General features: G+C 35.3%; 1 protein-coding gene across 3 annotated transcripts in view; it reads right to left on the minus strand.

The window, feature by feature from the left end:
* itsn2b (intersectin 2b) overlaps nt 1-5,746 on the minus strand; it is a 90,110-nt gene extending 84,364 nt beyond the window's left edge. For all 3 annotated transcript variants that reach the window (XM_015339051.2, XM_015339052.2, XM_015339047.2), the window contains exon 1: nt 5,547-5,746. The gene's annotated coding sequence lies outside the window, so the exon portion shown is untranslated. The remainder of the gene's footprint in view (nt 1-5,546) is intronic.
* Between the last annotated feature and the right edge of the window lie 324 nt (nt 5,747-6,070).

Below are 6,070 nucleotides of genomic sequence, written 5' to 3' on the forward strand. Positions count from 1 at the left end.
GCTGTACTGATAATTATATAATTAGACCAGCTCTGTACTTGAAAGTTCAGGTGAAACAACAGAATAAACCAAAAGACACTAAGCTCTCCAGTAATAAAGTTTGAGAGGCCTGCTGCATACTAAAATAAGTAGAAAATAAGACATGTCACAGTACTTTCCAGCCATAGCTGTAAAGCAGAATTCTAAGATTTTATTGGGTAATTACATTTCACCTTCACACACATCAAAGCAGTAGGCAAATGCAATAAACTAACCACAACATACATTCATTATCAGAGAGCACCTTAATTCTGGTAAGGACATCAGAAAACAGGAAGCATAAGGGTGAACAATGTCCAGGAGAAGATACAAGTCTATCGCAGGGCACGTGAACAGAAGCACACAGAACACAGGGATCGTTTAGATTCGAGGCACCTGCTCACCAAGCCAGTATATCTTTGGAAGGTGAGAAAAACTCTCATTCTCTGGCAGTCCAAGAAAACCCAAGTGATACTGAACCTGCAAAATATGGAAACTCCACAAAGAACGGATCCCATTTTGCAATCAGACCCAGGATTCAAGAGCTCTAAGGCAGACACAGGAACTGCCAAGCCACCCTTAATCACAAAATAGTGCTCGCAAGCAAAGCAAACCAAATTCAATACAATGTCTGCATTCAGGCCACACACAGAAACCGTAGTGTTTCCTTTCACTCAGACCACGAGTCCCTTTACTTTACTAGCTCCCCTCCGGCTCTCAAAATCTCCAAAGTCTGTACTGAGGTCACCAGTGTTTTAGTTATTCTAGTATTTACAGCTTTCACTTCTACTTCTCCTCTCTCCACCTTCACTTACATCAGTGTGGGCAAACCCAAAGACTATAGGGTCCTGTAGTTTTCACTGTACATCAGAACTTTAAATGCATGATTGTTTTATTTTGGCAAAAAGTGAAATAATCGACCTAAATAAATCTACCCACTGCCTGTTTCAGAAAATATGTTCTGTGGGCACACCTGCTGTTAAATTTGAGATGACAAAAACTGGGAAATATGATTACATATTTGCATTATAAAATAATTTATATTAACACTGGAACCTATCCAAACAATTTATTAGTCACACGGAGCAGCTTTGCTTCTTGAATCAGGCTAATTGATTGATGTAAAAGATGTATTTAAAGGCAAGTAGTTCAGTTAACAATAAAAAACACAGGCTAGTAAGCATACACATGTAGCTTTATTCATTATTTCCTATATTTTTTAAAAAAATACAACACTCTGAAAACTTCCACACTTTTAATGATATCCTTCTAAAGACAGGTTGGCTTGGTTAGATTAAAAATTAATGCTCTGAAAAAAAGAGATGAAAATATGAATGAAAACTCAAAGCTTACAAGTTCGGTATCATAAAGACTGAAGACATATAGCCAAGCTATGTATGATGTGCAGTTATTACATACTGCTGATCACAGTACACTGACAGTACAATAAATTATAAAACTAATGTTGTGCTGCAAATCATTTAATAGGAGAATACAGTGTAATTTCTTCAAGACATATGCCACTAAAGTGCATGTCAGATTAACACCTCTGGTAAAAGGGCAAAACTAATAATATAACAATAGAATTTAAATAGAAAGTATGCCTGATGTTAAATTGTAATGCTTCCAGTTGTACTGATTCTTCTGTTATTGTATGGGCAATGTGCCATTTTCAATGTACAGTATGTATCCACTGCAAACACTCCCATTAGGTGTGTTACCATATTCCTGTTCTCCAAACAAATGCTAAATGCTAGCTTTTCTGTTGCATACATACCTACATTTGCATTTATTTAGCTAGTTGAAAGAATGTTAGAAAAACAAGAAAGTTTAAAAGACCACTGTCAGCATTTAATAATGATCCCAAACACCAACAAAGCAGACATTAGCTTTAACCTGCATCTCTGAAAACCTGATCTACATGCTGAGAGAAAACATCTGGTAGAACTGGTTGTTTTCCATTCTAATCAGTATTCCTCTCTGAATTCCAGCCTTGAAAATGTTATGCAAAGTGCATTTTGTCCTACAGAAAAATCACTGCATATCTGCAGCATTACACAACTAAAAATCTTTTTCAAATATGTTTACTTTAAACAAAGTGTGGAGACTAAAAGTTGCTAAAATAGCTAAATATTTTTTTTTAAAATATGCAGGCAATGCTAAAGTAAACTCCATGAAACATGATTACAATTCCAAACTTGCCAAACTGTGTGAGGATAAGTTTCAGTTCATGTTTAAAAATCATGTTTGCCTGCATTAATAAAAATGTCACATTCTTACAGACAACTCGCTGGATCACTGAGCAGTAATATCAATCAATCTGTTTCAGGGTATGTTACTACCTGCTTGTGATAAATTACTATATCTCAGCTGAAGATATAAAATCAATATCTTATTTTTGTGTTCTACTACATTCTCTAAAATGAATCTCATGCAATCACTCCCACATAAAACCTACTGACCTTATTGGCTATTTTTGGAGTTCTGAAATTTTGTATTTAATTCTGTTCTTTCAATAATCTTCAATTATCTTTATATTAGTATCACTTTCAGTATGACCTGTCATTCCTATGGAGAAGACAGCTCAATGCACTTTATTAAGTAATATCTTTGTGGGGCACACTCATGTTCAAATGGGTATAGGACCAGTTCTTGTGATTATGATTATTTTTCTAGCATCATTGGACCAAAGACTTCAAAAACACAATCACAAATCAGAGCTACAGAAGTAGCTATTCAGAAAATGAAAGCAAAGCAACTCAAGAATTTTCAATATTAAATTACATTAAGATACACAAAAGAAATACTGTATGTAGTGCTGCTCACTTACAGCCATGTAAGTATGTAAAGCACCTTGGAGATAAAATTGTTTTTGCCATTTTTCTTTGCTTCTGGTGTTCTTTTTTACTGTATTCTGATTGATGCGACTGAGGTTTTCAAAATCATGTGAGGCACAGACAAAGACAACAAAACAGACTTCTTGAGAACCAACAGCAAAACAAGAACCAAAGGACAAGTGGAAACTAGATAGATAAGAATTCAAAACAAAGAACAAGAAGCATTTCTTACACAGCGGGTTGTGGTAGTCTGGAACAAGATACCTAGCCATGCTACTGAAGAGAGTAACTTAGCTTCTTTAAAGAAATGGATAGTAAAAATGCTTTGACCAATCAGCTACTAGGAAACAAACATGAGCAGGTTCTGTTGTCAGTTTCTGTAGTTTATTCTCAGCGCAGTAATGCCTCCTTGTTCACAAACAGAATGATTCATTTGCTTATCTCACCCTTTGGATTAAAATGAGGGAAGATTCGTCATCCACAGAACTGAAAGTCATGTGTGACAACATCAGGCTTGCAACAATATTCACATATACACGTAGCACCAGTGAAAGTCACCAGCCAGCATAAACTAAAATTCTCTGAGGTGCAGACAAAGTCAAACCAATATACCAGAGCCATCAGTGAAACATTGACTACATGATACAAGTGCAAACTAAGGAGACAGGCACTTACAAATGAAAATGTTAGGCACATATTACACAAAGGGTTGTGGGAATCTGGAAACCAGAGACCATGTTGTTGAACCCAATAGCTCAAAAAATGGCTAGATAAAATACCCGAGTTAGCTACTAGCAAACAAACTAGCTAGATGGGCCAAATGGCATCCTTAGATTTGTAATGTTGCTTATGCTCATATCATATAAATCCACCCCTTTACGCACTGCAATTCATCAGTCAAAATACACATCCTCCTTCACTCTCTGGCTGCCACAACTCCTACACAAAACAGACAAACTCTAACTGTTCTGTATTCATAAGGAAGATGGTTTAAAGAGACACCAAAAGGGATTACAGTGCAGAAAAAGGAAAAATATCATCCTAGATCTACAGCAAATTCCTTCTCATCTTGTGGCTTGAGGTTATGAAAGTATTAACAAAGTGGACTGTTATCCTGTAACAAAATAATTATTGAATTAAACTCCCCAATATGTTCAAATACTCGAAGATACAAAGAAATAAGAGATTGGTTATATTCACATACACATCCTGGTCTGACCACGTGTAACATCGGATATGACCGCTTTAACTGACAACTGACGAACAGGATGCAGGAACCTAACAAGACTCATAATTTAAGGCACTGTTTTATTCTGGCTTTCTAAAAAGGGGAACACAAGGAACTTAAAACATTGTGTGTTGCATGATAAATTACTGTAATAAGTTCAGAAGTTAAAAAAATTCAGCCATGACTGAATTTTTTTAGTCCCCAGCTGCCCAGCTGCCCAAGACAACACACCTGTCTTGTGAAGTGTTAAAATATTCGAACCAGTTTCAGCCTCTTTTGCATTAAACAACACAAAGCCAATAGCAGTTTCTAATAGCACTAGTAATAGTTTAGAAATAGTAATAGAGTCTTTTCCACCCACCCCTTATTGAAGAGGACTGTATGGTGCATCTAAATGTCATCCGTGCAGGGACACAACAAACTAGATTCATGAATATTCTATTTTTATCTCTGACCCGAGATTCTCTTAGTCAAATAAGGAAAAGGGGGAGGATGGGATCCATTAATGAAAAACCGAATGAGTCTTCATTTTGATTTTTTTTTTCTCGCACAGCTTGCCAGGAAGAATCAAAAGTTTCCTGTTAGAAAGCAAGTGATTTCAAAGTAACAAAACGTCCAGATAATCAAACTGCTTTTCACTGTTCACTGTAAAACGTTTTAAAAAAATGCAAGAACCTGGTCGATTTTGCCACTATATACAGTACATTCCTGCATTAATTGAACAAATGCCCTTCAAGTGACTCACTAGACTCAAATTACTTTATCATTGTTTAATTTCCTAGTATTCATCGTGTTACAATTGTGAGGGTTCTTGTACTGACGCTCTAAACACGAAAAAAATGCTTAAGAAAAGTGGTTCGAAACATGTAGACCACTTTTTCTTAACATTTTAAAATACATGAAAGACAATTCAATCTCCAAAAAGAAAAGAAAAACAACCCATACATCAGAAGTGCAATAAAACAGTGTGTAAATGTTTCTAAAAATTGAAAATCATTATTCAAATTATTTCTTAAAGTCATGAAATTCATTAAATTCCTTATATAAAGCAGAGAAACCAGTGCAATGAAGTTTCATTCCTTTGCCTACTGCTGCAAGACACTTGCTTTAAATTCGCAACAACCTGCCAAGCGAGTCGTGAAAAGGAAATTTTCAAATATGTATTTCTTTACTGCTGCAACCACAATAAATGATTCAGAACATAAACCCCAATATATCAAGTAATCCTGTTTCTTATAACACTAGATTAAAAAAATCCTATGTATTCGTGCTTGTTTACATCCTCGCTTTCAATGTAACCGACAAGTTTCAATTTTAAAGCTTTAATTACATTACTTACTGATAAAATTCCAGCACCAAACTATGTTTATGTATATATACATAGAATATGTTCCTTGGTAAAATAATTTATATACATATTGTATATGTATAATGAAGTATTCATAATTCTTAAATTTACTTACTTTTCGTGGAAGGACACCAAAAATATTTTGGATTTGGTTTAATCCCGACTCTGGAAAATCTCCATTATCAACAAATGTTCTCGGTCAAAATAAGTAATTAGACGTGAGACTCAATGTTTATTTCCAGAAAACGTGCTTCAGTCTTGTACCTGTTGCTTGCTAGAAGCAGCACTGTAGTATTACACCAACAACATGGCTGACAACACGGAGCCTGATTACTATTCAACCCCAGGATGGGAGGGGAAATCTCATTTTTGCAACCTTGCACATACTGCCCTCTCACTGTTCAGGTACGCATCACACCCAGCCTGTCTTAATAGCAAAAAAGCTATGCATTGTCAGCATACCTGCAGGACTACGCCTTAAAAGCTATCCGTGCAAAAAATAAAATTGGTTGAAACAACAGATACTCCTTTTTAGTTTTAAAATTATATTTATTCACATCTCAGATTTTTGATGATAAAATAAATTCATTCAAATGTGGCTGCATGATATACTGTAATGTACTGAAATTACTAAATCTG

This window comes from Lepisosteus oculatus, chromosome 2, assembly GCF_040954835.1.
Source record: "Lepisosteus oculatus isolate fLepOcu1 chromosome 2, fLepOcu1.hap2, whole genome shotgun sequence".
Lineage (NCBI taxonomy): Eukaryota > Metazoa > Chordata > Actinopteri > Semionotiformes > Lepisosteidae > Lepisosteus > Lepisosteus oculatus.